Source organism: Oryctolagus cuniculus, chromosome 14 (assembly GCF_964237555.1).
Source record: "Oryctolagus cuniculus chromosome 14, mOryCun1.1, whole genome shotgun sequence".
In the NCBI taxonomy this organism is placed as follows: Eukaryota; Metazoa; Chordata; class Mammalia; order Lagomorpha; family Leporidae; genus Oryctolagus; species Oryctolagus cuniculus.
Genome location: NC_091445.1, coordinates 40139595 through 40164355, shown reverse-complemented (window position 1 = coordinate 40164355; position 24761 = coordinate 40139595). Strand labels below are relative to the sequence as shown.

The 24761-nt window shown below is 47.0% G+C and overlaps 1 long non-coding RNA gene across 1 annotated transcript; it reads left to right on the top strand.

Moving 5' to 3' along the window:
* The first annotated feature begins 2553 nt into the window (after nucleotides 1–2553).
* Nucleotides 2554–8114, top strand: LOC108177256 (uncharacterized). Its single transcript, XR_001794063.3, has 3 exons — nucleotides 2554–2766; nucleotides 3598–3798; nucleotides 6177–8114. It is a non-coding gene; the product is annotated as an uncharacterized lncRNA (long non-coding RNA).
* Nucleotides 8115–24761: the final 16647 nt, after the last annotated feature.

The following is a 24761-nucleotide window of genomic DNA, read 5'->3' as shown; positions in this document are numbered from 1 at the left end:
AGCCTAATTAGGCCTATTTCCATTTTCTTAGTTAATGATCAAGGTATTAAAAAACCCTAAGCCTTGTGCTAAAACCATGTGACAACATGAGGTTAAGTTTCTTGGAGAACAGAAGACTTTGAGAGATGAGCATGCCTTCTTCATACTGAGTGTAGGATACTGAATACTGAAAAAGTTGACTTGCCCTAGTCCTAATTTCATGGGGCTCAACTACCACCAAGGGTGGTAAATACTAAAAATATTTGAAATATTAAAATATTCAAAATACTAAAAATATTTCAAAAACATTTGAAAATTTCGAATCAGACGAAGAGATTCTTTTCATTTGAATGTAATACCAAGCTAAGTTTTGCTTATGATGTAAGAAATCTTAAATAATGCGGGCTCTACATTTCAGCACTATAGCATGGCATCTATATTTTCCCTCACAACCTATACGAGTGCATTCTCACACCCACTGCTGGCACACATTTAAAATCAGCATGGGGCAGGCTTTGTGAGTAGGCCTCAATACCTATAAACTCTTGACAACCTGAATTGGGAATAAATTGCTATTTTTGGTTACAACCCTGGGAAGAAATGCCCCGTGCCTCTCTGGTAGACAGTGCATTTGCCCCTGGGAACATCTCTTCACTTCACATCCACAGGTAATCTTACTCGGAAAGGTTAAGGTCGAGTACCTATTGGTTGTCCTTGTGCTGGCCCTGGACTTGGGGAAGTATTCCAGTTGGAAATGGTTTAAACTGCAATATTAAATTTTCACGTTATTAAAATAAAAGGCTATCTTCATCATGAATAATATATTTGAGAAATCCTTATAAGAGAAGTGGGGAGAAGGACAGAGGGCTACTTGGGCCCCTGGGCTCAGGGAAAAGAGAAGACCAAGCGGACCTTAAACAGAGTTGGGCCCAGCAGAATGGTTGCCCATGAGGGCTAAGGAGGGAGACAACCAGGAGAAGCCCTAGGGATGGTAAGTAATGAACCATGGCACCCAATTTTTAAGTTTTGCTTTCCTGCATGCTCACCCCCTTATATTAACCTCAAATCATCAGCAAGGTATTTTAAACACCACTGCCCTGGTAGTGTTATGCTTTGGAGATTAAAGGAAGAACAACTCAGGCTTCGAACATTAGCCCAAGAGGGCTGCACCTCCACGGGTGCATGGAAAACGGAGCAGGCGTGTGGGGCAAGAAGGGAGAAGTGAAACCAAACAAATGGGCACACCCTGGGGTGTCTCAGCCAAGGACTCGACCTGCAGGCATGCCACAGGGAGTTCTGGGTGCCGGGTATTTTGTGAATCCGGGTCAAGAGATCCCTGGAGCACGGAGGACTTTGGGAGTGCGTGGGCTCCTCTTAGACTGAGTATCATGCGTGTTTTCCTGGAGAGGGCTTCCCAACTCCCCAACACTGGGCAGAGCACCCCAGCAAGAGAAACGGTCCCCTCCTGGGAGCCAAGCAGAAGTTGATCTAACAGGCCCAGGCAAGCCTGTTATTCCCACCCGCTCAACATTGCTGGGATTCTGAGCTTTTAAATGGAAGTGAGGAAACATGTTTTTGAAATAGACAAAGTAGGTCAAGGCAAGCTTTGAGGAGAACTTCTGTGAGATAGTTACCCAGCTCTCTCCCTGCTGTGACCCAGGGACATCGTCAGCCCAGGGTTGTTCCTCAGAGGCACTTGCTATAAAGGCTGAGTGATAGGGATGTATCCAGTCAAAGGCCAGAGCACGGAACTCCATGACACCTGCCATTTTCTGTGGGTCAGGTCAAGCATTCAGGGATCCAAGAAATGCTACCACTGGGCAAAGCCAATAAAACAGAGATGGCCCAGCTTTGGGAAATGATGGTTCCCCAACATGGAGGGATGAGGGTCTTGGTATGGCCCAGGAGAGCAGCCTTACTTCCTTTAATAAAAGACCCGGGGGTCAGCCCTGTGGTGTAGCAGGTAAAGTCACCGCCTGCAGTTTCGGCATCCCATATGGGTAAAGGTTCGAGTCCTGGCTGCTTCACTTCTGATCCAGCTCTCTGCTATGGCCTGGGAAAGCAGTGGAAGATGGCTCAAATCCTTGGGACCCTGCACCCACGTGTGAGGACCAGAAGATGCTCCTGGCTCCTGGCTTCAGATCAGCACAGCTCTGGCCATTGTGGCCATTTGGGGAGTGAGCCAGTGGATGGAAGACCTCTCTCCCTCTCTCTCTCTCTCTCTCTCTCTCTCTCTCTCTGCCTCTGCCTCTCAAATAAATAAATCTTTAAAAAATAATAAATAAGTAATAAATAATAAATAAAAGTCTGTTTTATGAACTCAATTTCAGAGACAGAAATTCTTTAAACAATACACATTTAAATCACTCTTTTCATTGGCCTAGCCATTATTTTCAGCAAGATAAATAGATAAAACTAAGTTGAAACAAACAGCTACGTTTGTTAATATCAGAGGAAAGAAAATCTGTCTACCAACAACCATGCTGCTGAAGTGCACAGTCCTGATTTCCGGAAGCTCTTCTTGGAGAACGGAAGTTCCGTTCACTTTCACTTTCTGCTCCGTGCTGCAGCTGTGTGATTATTGATTGCTGTGTGATTTTCCAGCCAACGGCAGCTTCTGCAGAGACCTCATCTCGCCCGTGACCGTGGCGCACTCCTGTATTTTGTGAAACAAATCGCCAGCCTGCATCGAAGTACTCATAGAGTACCTCATAGTACTCATTAACCACACAGAACTGCAAAATGGACCAGATGCCAAAAGGGAATTTTATCAAGCCTTCCTTTCAGGTAAGGAAAAAATATATATTTTTCTTGCTACTGAACCGCAGTAGAGTAATTATTTACTGCTGATCTCCTTGAAAACCAAAACCATCCTGGGTGGTCTTCCTGAATGGTACACCCACCGCCAAATACACCCGGAGGGCAACCATTTGCTGGAGTCCTTTCCACTCCCGCAGTGAATCAGATCATCTCACTTCCACAGCAGGACACCCCAAGTTGGTTCCCCTTTCTGCCTGCTGCGCCCTCCACCTCCTGTTCTGGTAATTGAGTGAGCCTGGTGAAATAAGTGAATTTTGCCTCCGTGTGCCTTTCTTCCTCTGTTTCCCGATCTTCCTGGTCCTTACCCCCCACTTCCACTTTGGTGTTCCAGGCTCTCTGACACGCCTCATGCTCATTGCCTGTGGGGTGCGCCCAGCAAAGGTGTGCATGCTTCTGATGAGTTACCATGATGGCATACGTTCCCCCAGCCAAAACACATTTCTGCTTCTCAGAAGATACCAATGGAGCAGTGCTGTAGCTCTCAGGCCTGCACGTTAGAATCATCTAGAGCACTTGCTAAAATTATCAAACACCCATGCCCCACCCAGGCATATCTGATTTTAATGGATCTACATGGGAATCAAATGTCGGGATTTGTTTTAAATCTTCTCCAGTGTCAAGACACTGGTGGGAAAATCACTGCTTCTCTTAACCCAGGGAGGAGGAACTAGGGCCACTGCTGGCCATGCTGAGCCACACAGGAGACTTGACATCTCCCCATGATGCGACTGGTGACGTCAGCTGAACAGTGAGCTGTGCACATCTTCCTTGGTCACTGATAGAACTAATTTCCTGCAGGTCTTATCTATGGATGAAAAATCAAGCAGCTGTGAAGAAATCCTCTTTCTCTGGCCTGCTGTCCCAACCAGACTTCGGAGCTGACAGACACGTGGCTGGTCCCACGCGTGGCAGCTGCTGAGAAGGACTCTGGCCAGGGTTTCTCTTGAATCAGAGGAGCATAGACCCATCCAGGCTCTGGAGTTCCAAAAGGAGCAGATGGTAAATATTTTTGTTGCTTATTCTCTCTATTACAGAAAAGGACATAAATATAGACACCTGCTCAGGACAAGAGACTGGTAGCTCTTATTTGGCCCCTCTGGAAAGCAAGCAAACATCTCCAAACATTCACACAGAGAGTCACTCTCTGCATAGTCACCTGTCATCTTTGTTAATAATCAGATGATCCCTTATACAGGAGATGCCTAACAGATGTCTTTCTTGCTCTCTGTGTTGGCTATGCTAATATGAAAATGTGAACGTAAAACAGTAAGTTGAATTCTTTTTTTTTTTTTTTTTGACGGGCAGAGTGGACAGTGAGAGAGAGAGAGAGACAGAGAGAAAGGTCTTCCTTTGCCGTTGGTTCACTCTCCAATGGCCACTGCGGCCAGCGGGCTGCGACCGGCACACCACGCCTATCCGAAGGCAGGAGCCAGGTGCTTCTCCTGGTCTCCCATGGGGTGCAGGGCCCAAGCACTTGGGCCATCCTCCACTGCACTCCCTGGCCACAGCAGAGAGCTGGCCTGGAAGAGGGGCAACCAGGACAGAATCCGGCGCCCCGACCAGGACTAGAACCCGGTGTGCCAGCGCCGCAGGGCGGAGGATTAGCCTACTGAGCCGCAGCGCCGGCCTTGAATTATTCTTCAAAGTATCTGAGGATATTTTATGTTCCAGATTATCTCCTAATCATATAATTCATGGCTCACCATGATGCCCTTTTAAAATTGCAATTATAGGGCCTGGCATTGTAACACAGTGGGTTAAGTCATTGTCTGTGATGCAAGCATCCCATATGGGTGCCGGTTCAATTCCCATTTATGCTAGTTCTGATACAGCTCCCTGCTACTGTGCCTGGGAATGCAGCAGAAGATGGCCCAAGTCCTTGGGCTCTTGAACCCATGTGGGAGATCCAGGCGAAGCTCCTGGTTCCTAGCTTCATTCAGGCCCAGCCCTATCTGTTGCAGCATTTGGGGAGTGAACCAGCAGATGGAAGATTTCTGTCTCTCCCTCTCTTTCTCTGTAACTCTGCCTTTCAAATAAATAAATAAATCTTAAAAAAAAATAGGGATTATGCACTGTGCTGGCTCAGCATGAGCCATCATTGTTGGGGACATTGCTTACTGCAGATAGCCTTGGAATACTTGTTTTCAGGTTAGTATGCTTGACAGCCCCAGCTGGGAACACACTACCGATGTTAAGGGGTCACATGCCAAGTCCATGCACCCAAAGAGCCTCCATGCATAAGGAATAAGAATGAAAGGAGTCCCCCAGAAAACACACAAAGAAGGAGAACTCAAAGGAAGAACAAAACAGAGTTTCAAGAGGTGAGGGCAGCAGAAACAGCTGCTGACTGATTGTCTTTTCTAACATCTTCCCCAAGCAAGGAGTCCAGCCAGCTACATCACTGGGACCAAATGAAAATGTAATGACTGTAAGTCCATAGGCCAACTCTGATGGGTGGCACAGCGTGGCAGGGGTACTGCACACATCATTATGATGTCTTCAAAGACTCACTCACGTCCTTCCATGCCTATTCTGCATGAGTTGTCTTTGGGAACCCAGAGTTGTGCAGAAGGCCAGGTATGTCCCTGGCCAAAAAGAGCCCCATTAAATGTATCAACAATGTCTGCAGGTTCTAGATCGCTCCTATAGACCTCTCCAAGTATAAAATTAAGAGTTCTGGGTAAACAGAAAGGGTCTGAAGACTGGCATGGTTTTCCCCTGTTTGATCTCTGCCTCTTCTGTTGGTGAGATTAAGGTACCATCTCTGCCACACAGACTGGGGACGAAATCAGCAATGCAAGCAAATGTCAAGGATATTCATTGAAATAACTAGCAGACAATGCCTAGCCCCTTTATAAACAGGACAAATGACAGAGATTTTGTGGTACGCTCATTCACACCCACCTATTTATGCTGAAATGCCTCATTCTGAGAAAGAGTTCAGTTGTCCACAGTCTGAACATTTTTGGTTCATTTCCAAATGTTTCATGAATTTCTGAAAAGTGTCACTCCATAAAGAACATTTTAAATGTTATTGCTCTACTATATCTTATTATGCCCTCACTGTTGACTTGGTACTAGGAACTGTCACAAAAATATATGCCTGTATCTTCCCTTAAAATTTGTGAAGTTGAGCTGGGTGAGTTTGGACAAATTTAACTGTTAAGCATATTGACTTTAAAAAAAAATAACACTGATAATAGCAATAAATTGTCAACTTGTGGGCCTAATTAAAGCCAATAGAATGACAAACGAGACCCTTACACTATCTGGCCGCCTGAGGCCTACAAAACTTGTCAAAATATGATATGTGTTGTGATGAAGGCATTTACTTTGTGAGTATATTTATTGTTGAATCTGTCCCACTTTTCTTCCAGCTGCCCTGAAGTTAGAGAAAGGAGGAGAAACACACTTAAATTATACCTTTCACAGTTTAAATTGGATATATGCTTTCCTCCTGGACTCCCGGGCTCTATCCAGTTGAAGAGAATGAGATATGAGGACAGACAATCAGTTCATGCCGTATGAGGAAACAGAGATTGAATAGAAACAAGGACGCCAGCGGCCTCAGGATGAGCCTCTCATACCACTCCAATCATTTTCCCAGCCTTGGCTGCAGCTCCCACGTCTCTGCGCTCATTGACCCCTGCCTTGGCCCCTTTCAACGTGCCCCTCCTCTCTGGAGCCCTCTGGGTTGGTGAAGGTTTGCGTAGGCGTTTCAGGGAGTAGCAGTGACGAAGTTCAAAGGGAAGGGGACGCAGAGGAGTCGGTTTGGGCAGGAGGAAGGGACACTGCAAGGCTCGCGTTGTCCTGGCTCCAGGGTTCTTTCTCCCTGTCTGGGTGAAATCCCACCGAGGCTACCTGCCAACATTCAGATTCTGACAACGCAAATATATTCGTCTGGGCGCTTCTTCCTGTGTTCAAACACTACAATTTTGCCTTGCCAGTTGCCAGTCTCTTGTGAACGAAGGTGTTAACCATATATGAGGGAGCAGACTAAGTGAGGTGACTCTGCTTTCTCTAAATAATAATCCTGGACTTCTGAACAGCAGGTTGCTGTCTATGCCATTTGATTCTCACAACACTGTGGACAAAGAAGCCACCGGGGAAACTGAGCCCCAGCTGTGTCTGCCCGGGCTCATGTCACCACCTGATTTACCTTTGCTGGGTGCCCCTTCTGCTCTGCCAGGCCCTGGCACAATAAGGCACAGTGGTCTGACAGGCTGTTGCTGCCCGATTATTAATACCTTCCCGAAAGCCCAGGAGCAGAGACAGAGAGGATCTGTGAATTACGGGACCAAGGTCTTTATTTTGCTTTCCTGGAATCTAAGAAAGTTTCTCTTTTTAGTAATGGTTAAGAATCTGCTCAGATAAAACATTAATTGAAACTTGTACTGAACTAAAACAACACAGACAGGGCGTGCATTGTAGCACAGGTGGTTACACTGCCACTTGAGGCACACGTGTCCTGTATCAGAATGCCCAGGATTGAGTCCCTCCTTGGCTTCTGACCCAGGTTTCTGCTAATGCACCTGCTGGGGCAGGTGGTGGCTCATGAACTTGGCCCTGCCACCATATGGGAGGCACGATTGGAGCTCCAGCCTAGTCCACTCTAGGCTCTTGCAGGCATTTGGGGAGAGAACCAGCAGATGAAAGATATATCCCAGTGTGTGTTTTTGTGTGTGTTTATCTCTCTCTCCCTCTCTCTTGCACATGAGTGCATGCATTCTGCCTTTCAAGTAGATGAAAATAAATAAAAGAATCTTTGAAAAAAACAACACAAACACAACTGGAGGCAGCCATTTTTGAAATCACACATTGCATTGGGGTTAGGTCAACATCTTCTCAAAAAGTCATTGTCACTTAAAATCAAACTCTTCTCTTTTTTTAAATAAAATATTTACTTATTTATTTGAAAGGTAGAGTTGCAGAGAGGAAGGAGAAAGATCTTCCATCCGTTACTTCACTCCCCAAATGGCTGCAATGGCTGAGGCAGGCCCAGGCCAAAGCCAGGAGCCAAGAGCTCCCTCCAGGTCTCCCACACGGTTGGCAGGAGCCCCAGGACTTGTCTCAGCTGCTCCACTTCTGATCCAGCTCCCTGCTAATGGTCTGGGAAAAGCAGCAGAAAATGGCCCAAGTGTTTAGGCTCCTGCCAAATACATGAAAGACCAGGATGAAGCTCCTGGCTCCTGGCTTTGGCCTGGCCCATCCCTGGCCATTGTGGACACCTGGTGGGGAGTGAAGCAGCAGATGGAGAACCTCTCTCTCTCTCTCTAATTCTCTGACTTCCAAATAAATAATCTTAAAAAACAAAAGCTCTCACCACAGAAGAAGATATATTTATGAGATATGCATTTGCTGAAGAACTCAATTCAACCACTGCATAAGGTATGCATATATCAAAACATGTTATATACCATAAATACATACAATTTCAATTTGTCAGTTAAGAAGTACTCATCTAAACCCCCAAGGAGCTCACTGAGTGCCTTTGCTTGCAACTCTTTGCACCATTCCCACCATTGCTGGTAGAATGCCCAGAATCTGCTTATACTATAGTACAACCATTGTGCTCTAAGTTCACTAAAAAGCAAAGTTTCCCATAGCAGGTTAACATTGAGAATAAAGGGAAAAACTTGGCTGGGATCTCTGTACATCTTCCCGGCCACTGTCTACAAGGCCTGCTCTGGGCTGCAGAGGGCCAACAGCCACCCATCACATCACGTGTGTGAACAAATACGCTCCTTGTCCACGTGAGGACCCAAAAGGATCGCATGAGAACAGCCTGGAATGACGTGAGGAACACACCACAGATAAATATAAGTCCCAAGCCTCTCAAATAGCCAGCACTCTGATACAGGAGTAAGTCGGGAAATAATCAGGGATTTCAAGTGGCAGTGAGAGGTGCTTCCCCGAGCCAGCACACTTGGCATGCCGAAGCGGAAGTCATGGGCCCTGACCAAGGAAGGCAGGCAGGAGCCCTCCCCTTAACCAGATGACAGCTGATGGCTCAATCCACATTGAGATCCATACTGTAGGCACAACTGAGATAAGACAGGAGGCACTTGAAGAAAGGTGACCCAGGCGAGGAGGCCATTCAGAGCAAGCCCAGCACACGGGACTAATAAATGCTTATTGAATAACTGATGTATGTGGCGTAAACATGAGAAAATGTAGCAATTGGGCTTCCTCTCCTTGGAAGACCAGACTCAGAGGGGCTCGAGAAAGGAACGGCACACTCAGGCCTGCGAGGCCAGGCCAGGTGCAATGTGCACCTGGGGGGACGGTGTCTCCCCTGGCCCCCTGGGAAAGGGCCCTGCCACAGGCCTGTCTCCTGCCCCTGGGAAAGGCCCTACCACAGGCCTGTGTCCCGCTCCTCCATTCTCCCTCAGGCCCGACTTCCCCTCCTGCATGTCCAGCCTCTCCCTAAAGCCCGTGTGACTCATCTGGAATGCCCCCTCCCCTGCATCCCTATAGCAGAGTGAATTTATAACCCCTGCTAGTCTGAGTCTGGGACCCCAAAAGACCCAAGTCTAAAATAAAATGTTTTATAGTTTACTATTTCTGATCAACATCTCATGCTCCTAAGATTTGTGATTTTTAAAAGAATAACAAGGCATTTTTCTCAAACACTAATCAAAACGAACTCCCCAGAAACAGGTTTACCTGTAACGTTGCATCTGTGCACCATACCGAGGGTGGGCGGAGGTGGAAATTAGGGAGGTCAGCTCCGTCTCTCCCTCTTTTCTCTAAACCCAGTGTCCCCATCACAGGGTCCTGCAATACGCAGGCCAAGTCTCGTCGACCTCTTCCCTCTCCTTTCCAGCACCTTCGGAGTCCAGCCCTGGGTCCTGCAGAGCCTTGGAGCCTTCCCTCCTCGATGCTGTCCCTGGGCTTCCCGGGACAACTGTGCTTCTTTGCTGTGGACAACCGACGGGATTCTCTCCTGGAATTCACACCGTGTCCACTCTCGGGACCATCCCACCAGAGCTGGCTCTCTGCAGTGACCCCTGAGAACCACCGTGTATGTTAGATTTGGGGCTGACTCCTCCATCTGAGGTCCAAGATTTCCTTTCAAAGCTTATATTGCTCATGGATAATAGAATAGTGGTGACCAGGATCCAGACAGTATGTGAGGGAAGGAGGAATGGAGGGAGGATTGATTCACAAGTACAGAAAGTCAGTTGGACAGGAAGAATAAATTCTAGTGTTCTACAGCACAGATAACTATGGCTGACAGCGGTTTTTTTAAAAGAAATTTATTTATTTATTTATTTGAAAGGCAGAGTTACAGAGAGGCAGAGGCAGAGAGAGAGAGAGAGAGAGAGAGAGAGAGAGAGAGAGAAATATCTTCCATCTGCTGGTTCACTCCCCAGATGGCCACAGCAGCTGGAGTTGTGCCAATCTGAAGCCAGGAGCCAGAGCCAGGAGCTTCTTCTAGGTCTCCCACGCAGGTGCAGGGGCCCAAGGACTTGGACCATCTTCCACTGCTTTCCCAGGCCATAGCAGAGAGCTGGATCAGAAGTGGAGCAGCCGGGACTCGAATCGGTGCCCATATGGGATGCCTGCACTGCAGGCAGTGGCTTTACCCACTACGCCACAGCGATGCCCAAGGCTGACAGCAATTAATTGACTTTCAAAATGGTTAGTAGAGAGGATTTTGAACGTTCCCAACACAAAGGAAAGATAAACATCAGATGCCAATTACCCTGATCTTATCATTACAGGTGGCATGGGTGTTTTGAAATGTCACACTGTAAATATGAACAATGACTAGTTGCCAATTTAAAAATTTTCAATATATCTTAAGAGCTTATTTTTCTTGACTCTGAAATATTCAGATTGGTCATTACTGTGAGCATGTAATGCATTGCTAGTGGCTGCATACTGTGAGAGGTCCCAAGATGAACAAGACAGAAAATAGAACAGAACGAGTGTCATAAAACAGGCACACAAATCACCCTAATTAGAGATAAAAAGGAAAAAAGAATCCTGTTTTACAAGAGGCACAAACATCAGAACATGATGGCTCCGAGGCGCCAGGGCTTTGCCAGGGACGTCGAAAGGTAAGTGTGCCCGGAAAGGTGACAAACACGTTACGGACAAGATCTGGAAAGAGGCATGTGGCCCGTATCATCTAACACAAGGAGCCTATCTGCAGGGCAGTGAATGCTACAGCCCAGCTGGGCTGGATGTAGAACACACAGCTCAGTGGAGGGGAACCAAGCCAGGCAAGCAGGCAAGAGCCCTGCAGTGATCGTCAATCTGAAGAAAGCCAGCAGAGGGCGCCTTCTCATCCCCAGACTGGAAGCTTCACCCAGACCCTGGCCAGTAAGCTGTGGTCGCCCAGGCTGACAATCAGCATATCCTCCAAGTCACTTTGCCTGAGAAATCTTTTCTAACTGCTCTGACTGCACCAGGTCATGCCACGTGATCAGCCAGCCTAGGCTCCAGCCCCAGCCCCATTCTTACAGTTGGGTGACCTTGTGCAAGTTCATATTTGAGCCTCAGTTTCTTTAGGAAAGGGAGTTGATCATAGCATCTTCCATCTGGGATTGGGAGCCTCCAATGAAATCATTGCACTCAATTGAAATAACTGGTGTGGGGTGTTGGGTACAGCAGTTACAGTGCTACTAGGGAAGCCTGCATCCCATGTCAGAGCCTGGATTCGAGTACTGCATCCAATTCCAGCTTCATGCTAATGTGGACTCTAGGAGGTAACAGGTGATGGCTCCAGGACTTGGATCCCTGCCACCCTTGTAGGAGACCTGTATTATATTACAGCCTCCTGGCTCCAGCCCCAGCACAGACCTGGTCATGAAGGGCATTTGGAGAATAAACCAGTGGATGAATGCTTGCTTTCTCTCTCTCTCTCTCTCTCTCTCTCTGCCTCTCAAAAAAAACCTTTAAAGGATGAGGTCAACAAAATGTATTATGTTCAAAAGATGTCTATGATATGCCAAGTGGGAAAAAGGGGGCCATTTAATAAATTCAGTGTTTGGTATGATGTGATTAACATAAAAAGATGCCTATGCACATCGAGACATGCATGCATATGTACATTTGTATAAACAAAAGGATATTGAAGAAAATACATCAAAGTGTTATGTCAGGGTAGAGATAGAAGGAAGAATGGGAGCAATTCTGATTTGACTTTAGACTCTTCTGGAGCTTTTGAATTCTTACAAGGTGCAAGGGTCACTTTTGAAGTTCCAATGACTGACTGTTAAAAAGAAACAGAACACAAACCTGGAATGCACAACACTAGCAGTATTTGCACCCAATATGTAATTCAGACACATACAGGGCTTCAGAAAGTTCACGTACAATGCATATTATGAAAAAAACTATGCATGGATTTCATTTTTTTTTTTGCACCAAAATGAATTTGTCTTTTAATTCCACTTTCCATGAACTTTTTGAAGTCAACTCAAACAGAACACTGGAGGGTTGGTCCCCTGAGATAGAAAAGCAGCTGCCAAATGATGTCTGTGCCCCAATACGATGATCAGGGGCCCAGTAGAGCATTACCCTACTCCTACTTACCGTACCCCTCGAAGGGAGTCTGGCCTGAGTAGACCCAACCTGCCCCTGACAGAGTTATCAAGTAAGTCACAGGTATGGCTGCACGTCTCAAAGAAAAGTACCCTCTAAAAGCTGACAGAGCCAGTGGTGAGACTGTAAATGTAATTATGACCTCCCAATAACAGGAACTCAGATAACTGCAGTGGGTGAGCATTCTACTTAGACCCACAGCTGACTCATGGTTGGCAATGGTTGGCCACATAATTATAAAGTCTGGTTTTCTGAGTGTTGAATTAGAAGCAGTGGCAATATTTTATGTAAGTCCTACTTAAAACCGCACTGCCTTAAATAGAGCCCTTTGAAATGAGTGACACTGTAGAGACTGGAAAAATAGGTTACATTGAAAATGATTCCAAAAAATCCATTCTTTCCTTCTGACTGAATCAGTCAAAACTGTAAAACTTGTATTCATATGGGGCTCTTGGATGCCTCCTGGTCTAAACTCAAACTGCAGGCTACAAAGCGTGTTGTAAAAACCCTTTTCATTAACTGAATTCCTTTCACATGTGAGGAAAGAGCCCTAATATTTTATAGATCCACAAAACTAAAGGTGACTCTCAGAGGACAGGTATAGGATGCCCTGGTCCCTGTGCCTCTCAAACTCCCAGCACAGTCGTGTCCCTGATCTAAGCAAGTTGGAAGCTTCCTTCCTGCCTCCCTCCCCTTTCTTCTCCCTCTCCGTCTCCTTCTTCCCCCTCCCTCTCCCCCTCTTCTTCTCTGGCAGCCTCTGCTCTGCCTCTCCCCCACTTCCTTTCCCTCTTCCTCCACCCTACTAAATTTTCAGCTACAATAAACCACACATAGCCTAAAAATTTACCATCTTAACCCTTGTTAAATTGTGTATAGCTCACTAGTGTGAAGTATACTCACTGCGTTGCACACCCCAATCTCTAGAGCTCTGTCATCTTGCTATACTGAAACCCCGTACCTGTCCAACAAGGCTCCCCCCTCCCCTCCCCACAGCTCCTGGAGGCCATTCCCACCAGCAGAGCTCAGGATGCTATTTTACCCATCCCCACTCTTACCTCTAGCTCCGTCCCCTTTCTCTGCTGCTCCTGCTAGGATGCCCACTCCCATGCCCTACGCCTCATGCACTCAGCAAGGCTGCCCTTGTCCAGAACTCTGGGCTGCCAACCCTGTGGTCTCTCCCAGTCCTTCCCATTCGACCCCTCTTCTTCCCAGGACACCTCCTCTATGACCAGCGCTCCCCCCATGGCTCTGCAGCCCTGGCCCAGCTGTACGGTGCCCTTGCTGTTTCCCAGACTTGTCAGAGACAACCCTGCTCCCCGCTCATTCACCACAGGGTCCCTCTGCCTGGAGCTCTCTTCTCCCAGGTACCCACCCCCTTCCCGGGGACCCTCCCTCCCCACTCCCCGGCCTCTGGGCACCCTTCCCCCAGCCCTCTTCTCCTTCAAGTACTCATCTTTCTGATGCTTTGCTTCCCCACCAGAAAGTGACCCACATGAGCAAGCCTGTGTTTTGCTGTTAGCGCCCTCAGGAACTGCTGAGCGCCTGCACATAGTGGGCGTCCAATGGTTGTTACTCATAAACGTCTTGTAAGAAAACCCATGCCCAAAATCTCATGCAACACAGTTCATTATTTGAGAATTAGCACTTGAATACCATTATATTTTAACTTTAGTTAACGAATACATATAAAATTTCTCAAAAGTTTTCATTCTGATTTTCAAGATGATGTTATAAAATACAATTTATTTCTCCTCAGAGCCTCCTTTTTTTTTTTTTTTTTTTTTTTTTTTGAGGATTTGTTTTACTTGAAAGGCAGAATTACAGAGTGGAGGGGGGGAGACATCTTTTATCTACTGGTTCACTCCCCAAATGGCTACAATGGCAAGAGCTGGGCTTATGCAAAGCCAGGAGCCAGGAGCCAGGAGCTTCTTCTGGGTCTCCTACATGGGTGCAGCTGCTCAAGCAGGTGGGCCATCTTCTGCTGCTTTCCCAGATGCATCAGCAGGGAGCAGCCAGGTGCCGTCTTGTGACCAGTGCCGTTACAGCATCTCACAGGGGCACATTTCTCCAGCCGCAGATGAAACAACACCTGGGTAGCCTGGATACATATTCCACCACCACCTATGCAACACATACTCTATTTGTGGAAAACACTTTTTTTCAGACTGCTGTTTCCAAATGAACTACAACCACCTCCTTCAGCCTTTCCTCTAATGATTACCCATGTTAACGGTAACAGAGTAGGGGGCAGTGGCCAATCTGTTATCTGAGATGTGACAACTCAACATGTGGCCAACAGGGCATTGCCACCCAGTCACAGAATGCCCCAGTGCCTGGCCGCCCTTCTCACTAAGAGAGGATACCACAGAGATTTGGAGGCAAAGTGAGTAAAGTAAAAATGGCAGCTCTCCAGAGCTGGTCTCACACCCAGGCCCTCCACTATGGGAGACAGACATCTCAACCACCAGCCCAAATGTGCCCCCACGTAGCTTTTCACTCTTACTCACATCCTACCAGGTAAGTACCTACTGTTTCATCCTTGTTTTACCAAAGAAGAGAGTATGGACTGGGAAGTTAAGTAAATGCCAAACCACAGATTGTCACATCTGTAATTTTAGCCCTCACACAGCACAGCTTTCACAGTGTCAGTCACTCAGATGACGGGCCATCCTCAGAAAGTCATTAAGACAGGTGGGTAAGAAGGAGTAATAAATCCATTTGGAAACCATTGTCAACAATTTAGGTTCAGGAAAACACCCATCAAATTAGATTAAATGTGAATGCTATTGGTTTCATGGTTTACTTTTGTATATAACTTAGAAATACTCTATGTCATAATCCTACCAAATTTGTGCTTCTTATGCTTGTATGTACATAGCTTTGCAATTTAAAAACTAGTCTAAGTCCACCTTGGAGTGTCAAAAAATTTTATATGAGGTCCTATACCTCAAATTTGAGAATATCGTGGAATGACATTTCTTGCCTAACTCACTCTCTATGGCCCTTGCACTGTCCCTCCTGCTGTAAGGCCCAGTAAAATCCTTCTGTTCTCCCACAACCTGTGGCCCTGGAATCCTGTGGAAGAGCACTCCCCTCTCGTTCCAGGGTGGAGCCCAGTGTTCGGGTTCCTGGTGTCCTTGCTCACCCTTCAGGAAGTTCCTTCACCTCTGATACACTCCCTCGCACCATGTGGGCATCCATGTCCTCAGCAAAGTGTTCTCTGTGAGGACAGGGACTATGCTCTCCTTGCGTGTTCATGCCCTCTAGACAGAGCACCCAGGCTCTGCTTGTAGTAGTCCATAGTCAATGTCTGACCCCAAAGACCAAGCCCACCCTGCGCTGGTCACTCATCTATTCCTGTTTCATAGCACCTTGGGGAATTGGGTTCTGTGACCCCTACCTGCCTGTGCTTGAGTGCCTGGGGAAGAGAGAGCTCACTGTAGGGCAGGCAGCATGTTTGCAATGATCACCTTAGATGGAATTCTTCTCGCCTGCGATTGTATTGGAGAATCTGCCATTTTGCATCATTTGGCCCAATTCTGCTCTCTGGTATAGACCAACATTATTCCTATTTTGCTCAAGAGCTGAAGGAGACAAACATTACAGGTATGTTTAAGACTTGTTTCTCCATGAAGAAAGCAACAGCCAGGGAGTTTAAAAGATTTGACTCAGATCCCTCTAATTAGGGTAGAAACAGACAGTTTTGAATGCTTCACCTGTGAACTTGGCCTTGTGGCTTGGAAGATAGAAGTCTCAAATTCATCTGTCCCTTCCTTGCCACTTGGCCTGGTCCACAGTAGATTTACAGTAAGTGCTTCTTTTGTTTGTTTGTTTGTTTGTTTGATAGGCAGAGTGGACAGTGAGAGAGAGAGAGAGACAGAGAGAAAGGTCTTCCTTTTGCCGTTGGTTCACCTTCCAATGGCCGCCACAGCCTGCGCGCTGCAGCCGGTGCCCTGCGCTGATCCAATGGCAGGAGCCAGGTACTTATCCTGGTCTCCCATGGGGTGCAGGGCCCAAGCACTTGGGCCATCCTCCACTGCACTCCCTGGCCACAGCAGAGAGCTGGCCTGGAAGAGGGGCAACCGGGACAGAATCCGGCGCCCCGACCAGGACTAGAACCCAGTGTGCTGGCGCTGCAAGGCGGAGGATTAGCCTAGTGAGCCGCAGCACCAGCCAGTAAGTGCTTCTTAAGGGGATGAATAGGTGTATAAATTAATGACTCCAGGACCAATAAATACAGGCTAACTGTCCCGATAGTGTACTGTACCCTTATCATATGATGCAGCAATTACCCGTATTGCTTTGTAGAATAGGGCCACAGGTGATTCATGAGACTGTTTGGGGATGACAGAGGACTCTGGCCAGAACCTTGCCAGAAACAGAATACAACAGTATGCTGTGAAAGAGACAGCCAGCGGTACCTTGGCTCATGAGGCCAACAACGTGGGAACAGCCTGAACCACTGCTTTTTGCCCAACTCCCTAAATGTCTGTAGCCAAAGGTCCTGAAAGAGAGGGCTGGGATCCGCCTGCTCTAACTCAGAAGAGAGATCTTCCCCCTCAGCTCTTGCAGGTCAGCTGGGCAAACCCTACAAGGTCAGAAGAAGGCAATTTTTTAACTAACTCAAGTGAAGAGAGAGCGAGCCCAGAAGAGCCAGGACATCTTGAATTGGGCAAAGGAGCCCTACCAGGTCCAGCAGGCTTCAGTGATGATCAAGCAGCAAGAGAAAAGAGGCGCTGGTGCTGGGACAAGCAAAGGCCAAGTGTCCAGGCAAGGTCAGCACTTGGACAGGTGAGGTGTCTGCAAGAGAAACCAAACCACCCCTTGTGGAAGTCCAGACTTGCCCATACCCACCGTCACGATTGGTTCGATGACTCTTCAGAGCAGAACAGGAAGGGGTTCAAGGAGAGGGAGTTGGCAATGTTTCCTGGAGGGCTGGGGACCAATGCTCAACTTACGGGCCTGAAGGAAAATGGAAAGCAGAGGGGAGCTCTCTGGGACTGTTGAAGAGGCAGAGCACGGACAGAGCAGGTGGAGAGACGGTCCTGAGCTAGGGGTAGGTGGCCCAACCAGCTGAGGTTGAGAAACACCTAAGAAAGCCTTGAGACTTCCCAGATAGCCTTGGGGAGCCAAATCAGTTTTCTTGCAACTGGGCAGGATGAGAGTACAGGTGAGTATAGTTTGGGAAATCCATGTGGCCTTGTGAGACATTTGAATTTTCAGCTTCTGACAACTTGGTTGACAGGAGATATCCAGCGTCTGTGGCACTACACAGATGTGCCCTTCCCTAAGCTGGTAAGACCTCGGCTATAAGAACTACACCTTGAAGTTCCTGAACCACCCACAGTCTGCAGCAGCTCCATTTCCGATCTAGCTCTCTGCTATGGCCTGGGAAAGCAGTAGAAGATGGCCAAGTCCTTGGGCCCTGCACCCATGTGGGAGACCTGGAAGAAGCCCTGGATCCTGGCTTCGGACTGGCTCAGCTCTGGCTGTTGGGGTCATTTGGGGAGTGAACCAGTGGATGAAAGATCTCTCAATCTCCCTCGATCTCTCTCTCTCTCTCTCTCTGCCTCTCCTTCTCTTTCTGTGTAACTCTGACTTTCAAATAAATAAATAAATCTTTTTTAAAAAGAAAAGAAAAGATACTTTGATTTATTCCTCTCTCCTGTTATTTCCTGTAACAGTATCACACAGACTGGAGAGGCAGGCCTCCTTATTAGCACACATCTAAGGTGTGACAACTTGAATGGGGAAAGCACACATGCATAAGGAACAGGTTAACCAATCACCTGGCTTCTCCTTTGCATCGTGTGATTCATAGGCTGCTCCTCCCATTATCCCCATCTGTGATGTGGCGGTACACAATGAGATACCACAGGACAATCACAGGCAGCTTTCACTGGGATTATTATTGTTTCCTGATCTTTTAAAGCTAATTCTTTCATTTCACTTTTTCTCTCACAATAAAACATGCTCTTGACGTAAAGCATATCAACCATTAACAATCACATCAGAAAGCCCTGGACTCAGGTTAATCCTGGGCTGGGGGCCGGCACGGTGGCTCACTTGGCTAATCCTCTGCCTGCAGTGCCGGCATCCCATGTGGGAACTGGGTTCTAGTCCCGGCTGCTCCTCTTCCAATCCAGCTCTCTGCTGTGGCCCGGGAAGCCAGTGGAGGATGGCCCAAGTGCTTGGGCGCCTGCACCCGCGTGGGAGACCAGGAGGAAGCACCTGGCTCCTGGCTTCGGATCAGCATAGCTCCAGCAGTGGCAGCCATTTGGGGTGTGAACCAACGAAAAGAAGACCTTTCTCTCTGTTTCTCTCTCTCACTGTCTAACTCTACCTGTCAAATAAATTTAAAAGAAAAAGAAAGAATCCTGGGAGGCCACTACCCACTGTTCCTATCCCTTTTATTCAGCAACAAACCCAACTCTTAGCTTCCTTTCCACAAAATCTCCTTTATCGTTAGCACAGCTTCTCTTTCCCTAAGAATGTGACTGAGCACTAGCCATGGCAGAAGGAACTCTGTTCTCAGCCCCAATCTTTCCGTATTCTCCCGATTGCATAGAAGGAATGAGGTTATCAGAATGATCCTCACCCTAAAAAGAAGACAATGGCCTGAGGCCCAGTAGAGAAAGAAGTCTGGTGGGTAAATTTTCCTGAGTCAAACAAATCAACAGGCTAGATGGGCATGTTCTCCAGGTTTTGTTAGGAGAGAGACAGTTAACATGCATAGTCGCAGGCCCTCTCCTTTTTGTTTTTTGAGGGCCACTTGAACCCACAGAGACAGCAGCAACATGTACTTTGCAAAGTTGCATCGATGTGCAGCAGACACGGGAGTGCAATGCAAGTTGGGGTCTCAGCAAGCATCATTATTTGCAGGACCTCCACTCCCTGCTGAACTTCCACTTGGTCACTTGTCACCCACGGAATTGTACAACCTGTGGCTTTGGAGGAAACCCTCCAGTGTTGAGAACACGCTTCAGTCTGTTTCCAGAAGGAATAGACAGCCCCAGGCAAGCCTACAGTGATGAGAAAAGACGCTGGCATGCTACAGTGCTGTCTGGAGTGCCCTGGATCTTTCTTCTCCCAGCCACCTCCAATTCATCAGCACTCACTGAGGGTGGGCAAGTTTGGAACTAAACCTCTGACGGGGTAGGGCTGCAACTTGTTTTCTTTGGAAATGTACGGGTATGTGGTCTTCTGGCAGCATGTTAGTCTGGCGTATTAGTCCAAGGGATGGCACCAATGGGATGAATCTGTAGAGACGGACATGAAAGAGGGGACGTATTGGGGGAGCTGGCTCATGAGACGATGGAGGCTGAGAACTCCCATGACTCTGCGGGCTCTGCAAGGTAGCCAGTGGTGTGGCTCAGTCCAAGTCGATAGTCCTGAGAAGCAGAGAAGCCAACGGTCTAACCCTCAGACTTGGGGAGGTGTCTCTGCGGCAAGTCCCAGAGTCCAAAGGCTGGAGTTCCTGGACTTTTGATATCCAAGGACAGGGCAAGAAGGGTGAACAGCTCCAGAAGGGAGAAAGGGGAATTCGCGTTTCCTCTGCCTTCCTGCTCTGTCCCAGCCCTCAGCTGATTGGGTAGCACCTACCTATACCGGGTCCTTGGTCCACAGATTAAAATGCCAATCTCTCCTCAAAACACCCTCACAACAGCTATCAGTTAATCCAGTCAAGTTGACAGCTAAAATTAGATATCACAGATAATATACACTATTATGTGACTGTGACAGATGAGTTTTATCAAACATATAAAGGGAAGCCCAATTTCATTGTACTCAAGTATTTTAAAGCATCTGTTTATCTGTTGTCTGTATAAGAAACAAAGAAATACTTGGCTGCTGCAGAGAAAAATTTTAAAAAATGAAAAATTTTATAACGCAAGGAGGAGCATTTCCCCCTCGAGCCTCTCTTCCCGATCTCATTCCACTGAAAATAACCATTGCTAATTAAGTCATGGGCTGATTGAAATTACAAGAATGGAGCTGCATTAAACTGAGGCTGCTCCCCAGTCTCTGGGTCATTTGGGGAGGGAAAAAAAGGCATGAAGATGCGGTGATTAATTTGCCACTGCTCTTCTCTGTCTCTTGCCTTCCTGCTTAATGACAAGGTGGTACTTAGTACCATGGATCAGTTCAGGTTTCAGGCACCTGTCTCAGCAGGTGCCCGAATCATCCACACATTCTGGACAAGCTCATCCATGTTCAGGCTTGATTGGCTCGTAAATGCTGCAATCCCCAACTCAAGTCTCATGGCTTACTAACTGGGCGTTCGAGGGCACTTCAAAATGTACATGGACAAGTAGAATTAAGAGATAATTTTGGGCCGGCGCCGTGGCTCACTAGGCTAATCCTCTGCCTTGCGGTGCCAGCACACCGGGTTCTAGTCCTGGTCGGGGCGCCAGATTCTGTCCTGGTTGCCCCTCTTCCAGGCCAGCTCTCTGCTGTGGCCAGGGAGTGCAGTGGAGGACGGCCCAAGTACTTGGGTCCTGCACCCACATGGGAGACCAGGAGGAAGTACCTGGCTCCTGGCTTTGTATTGGCACAGCACACTGGCCGCGGCGGCCATTGGAGGGTGAACCAACGGCAAAGGAAGACCTTTCTCTCTGTCTCTCTCTCTCACTGTCCACTATGCCTGTCAAAAAATTTTTAAAAATTTTAAAAAAGAGATAATTTTATTTTTTTCAACTTTTATTTAATAACTATAAATTTCCAAAGTACAACTTTTGAATTATAGCGGCTTTTCCCCCCATAACCTCCCTCCCACCCACAACCATCCCATCTCCCACTCCCTCTCCCATCCCATTCTTCATCAAGATTCATTTTCAATTATCTTTATGTACAGAAGATCAACTTAGTATATACTAAGTAAAGATTTCAACAGACTCCACCCACACAGACACACTAAGTATAGAGTAGTGTTTGAGTAGTAATTTTACCGTTAATTCACATAGTACAACACATTAAGGACAGAGGTCCTACATGGGGAGCAGGTACACAGTGATTCCCATTGTTGATTTAACAATTGACACTCTTAATTTTTTTTGACACTCTTATTTATGACGTCAATAATCACCTGAGGCTCTTGTCATGAGCTGCCAAGGCTACAGAAGCCTCTTGAGTTCACCAACTCCTATCTTATTTAGACAAGGCCATAGTCAAAGTGGAAGTTCTCTCCTCCCTTCAGAGAAAGGTATCTCCTTCTTTGATGACCTGATATTTCTGCTGGGATCTCTCTCATAGAGATCTTTCATTCAGGTTTTTCTTTTGCCAGAGTGTCTTGGCTTTCCATGCCTGAGAAACTCTCATGGGCTTTTTAGCCAGATCTGAATGCCTTAAGGGCTGATTCTGAGTGCTGTTTAGGGCATTTACCATTCTCTGTGTATCCTGCTTCCCATGTAGGATCATTCTCTCCTTTTTTTTTTTTTTTTTTTTTTTTTTTTTTTTTTTTTGACAGGCAGAGTTAGGCAGAGAGAGAGAGACAGAGAGAAAGGTCTTCCTTCCATTGGTTCACACCCCAAATGGCCGCCACAGCCAGTGTGCTATGCTAATACAAAGCCAGGAGCCAGGTGCTTCCTCCTGGTCTCCCATGCGGGTGCAGGACCCAAGCACTTGGGCCATCCTCCACTGCCTTCCTGGGCCACAGAAGAGAGCTGGACTGGAAGAGGAGCAACCGGGACTAGAACCCAGGGTGCTGGCACCACAGGCAGAGGATTAGCCAAGTGAGCCACGTCGCCAGCCATCCTTTTTAATTATATCAATTTTTATTTGCAGACATTGGTCTGATTTACGTAATCCCTTTGACACTTAATCCTATCTTTTTGATCAATTATGAACTTAAACTGATCACTTTAACAAGATAGCATTGGTACATGCCACCTTGATGGGATTGATTTGGAATACCCAGGCACGTTTCTAGTTCTACCATTAGGGATAAGACCGAGTAAGCATGTGCCGAACTGTATACATCTCCTCCTTCTCTTATTTCCACTCTTATATTTAACAGGGATCACTTTTCAGTTAATTTTAAATGCCTAAGAATAATTGTGTGTTAATTAAAGAGTTCAACCAATGGTATTAAGTAGAACAAAAAAATACTAAAAGGAATAAAATAGTAAGTTGTTTCTCAACAGTCAGGACAAGGGCTGATCTAGCTACTGTTTCTCATAGTGTCCATTTCACTTCAACAGGTTTCCTTTTAGGTGCTCAGTTAGTTCTCCCAATCAGGGAGAACATATATTTGTCCCTTTGGGACTGGCTTATTTCATTCAGCATGATGTTTTCCAGATTCCTCCATTTTGTTGCAAATGACCAGATTTCATTTTTTTTTACTGCTGTATAGTATTCAATAAAGTACATATCCCATAATTTCTTTATCCAGTTCTTTATCCAGTCTTCTGTTAATGGGCATTTAGATGGATTCCAGGTCTTAGCTATTGTGAATTGAACTGCAATAAACATTGAGGTGCAGAAAACTATTTTATTTGCCTATGTAATTTCCTTTGGGTAAATTCCAAGGAGTGGGATGGCTGGGTTGTATGGTAGGGTAATATTCAGGTTTCTGAGCAATCTCCAAACTGACTTCCATAGTGGCTTTACCAGTTTGCATTCCCATCAACAGTAGTGTCCCTTTTTCCTCACATCCTTGCCAGCATCTGTTTTTAGTTGATTTCTATATGTGAGATAATTTTATTTTGATGTACAAAAAATTTTAATTTTCTTCATAATACGCATTTTTCCATGAACTTTTTGAAGGTCCCTTTTATCTCTCTGGAGATGTGTGGGCATCCCAGACTGAAACAATCATCAGTTCCTCTTCACCCCCACTTAAGGTTCATCTGGACTCTGTCCAGGTTACTGAGCCAGAAAATCAGAAATCGCCCTGGGCTCCACCCTCCCTGACCCACATCCCACACCACTCATCAAATCATGTGGGTTTTCCTTCCTAAGCCTCCTTCAAATCCCTGCTACCTTCCACTGAATTGTTGCCTGGCCTCATATGCTTCTCAACAGATTCCAGCAGCTCCACCAACTCCATCTCCAGAAAGACATCTTGAGCCGGCTGTCTCCCGGCATTCCCCGGGAGAACTGAACCAGCTTCCCCACGGGCTGCCTCGCTCCCTGTGTCTCTTTGCAGAATGGCCAGGGTAAGCTCTACTCATCTTGGTCTGCCAAGCACCTGCCATGTACTTGAAGGAGCCTTGCTGAGCACTGAAATCCAAGCACCTCCCCTCCGACACTCTTCGTGGTATGGTGGAGTTCCATGCAGAGCACGCTTTGTAACATGTATTTGTTTTGGTGTCTCTCTATTGGAACTCAGCTCTTCCGTGAAATTGCAAACTGTCTTGGTCTCCACCATATCACCAGCTCCCAGCCTGCCACCTGGCCCAGAGCAGGCACCGCCAAGATATCTGTTGAATGCATCTGTGAACAAATGGGGCTTTCTCACTGATTTTTCTCTAGTGCCCCTTTTAACTGTTATGTCATTCTCAACCTGCAGAGGGCCTTCCAAGTTGCAAAGGCAATTTCATCACACTGCTGCTTAAAGATTTTTGTAAGAGTACCGCAGGAACCTGTTCAAGTTCTCATGCTATCTGGGGCTTCCTCAGCATAGCTCACACCTCTGCGGTACTCCAGAGCCTAATCCACGCTAAATAACTGCTGTCTCCCAAATAGACCAGGCCCTGTGACTTCTACTCCATCCTCAAGGTCCTACTCACTGTCCCTGCTCTCGAAAGCCTCAGGAATTCTTCTAACATTGGGCCTGGCTGCTACTTCTACTTACATCAAACACAGAGGAGCTTGAGGGTTTTTTAAACTTTTCTTTAAGCAGTGGTATCTCCCACACGCATTTGCATATTCCTTGAGTACAACCACCAGACCATGCATTTTTAGATTTCCCGTGCTTGCTCTTCTGCCTAAAGAGCAGTAGGCACTGAATGAAATCTGATTGGCAGGGCAATATTTGGAAGAGTTAGCATCCTCTGGAGCAAGGGTGCCCACAGTTAGAACAGACTCATCAGACGGACGCGGGCTACAAACACTGGCCACCCACGCTGGCATGTGCCGGCCCAACATCAGAGGAATGAGGAAGGGGAGGAAGAGGAAGAACTACAACCCCCCCCCCTCCTGTGTTCATCTCCCCTTTCCCCAGGGACAAACAGAGCCGGGAGAGGAACAGGTTCCCTCTCTCAGCGGCATCCCCACCGTGGCTGTGTGTGAACGCTCCTGCAGCCTGCTGGTCAGCCAAGGCTCCAGCAGCCCCATCTGCGTGTCTGTTACAGCTGCAAGCACAGCGCTGGTGCTGTTTGTCTGGAGTGGACTTCCCCACGCAGAGTTCGCACAGAGCAGCTGCAGAGTTGATTTATTGCTTGGGGAGTAATGATCAGAACTTCTTG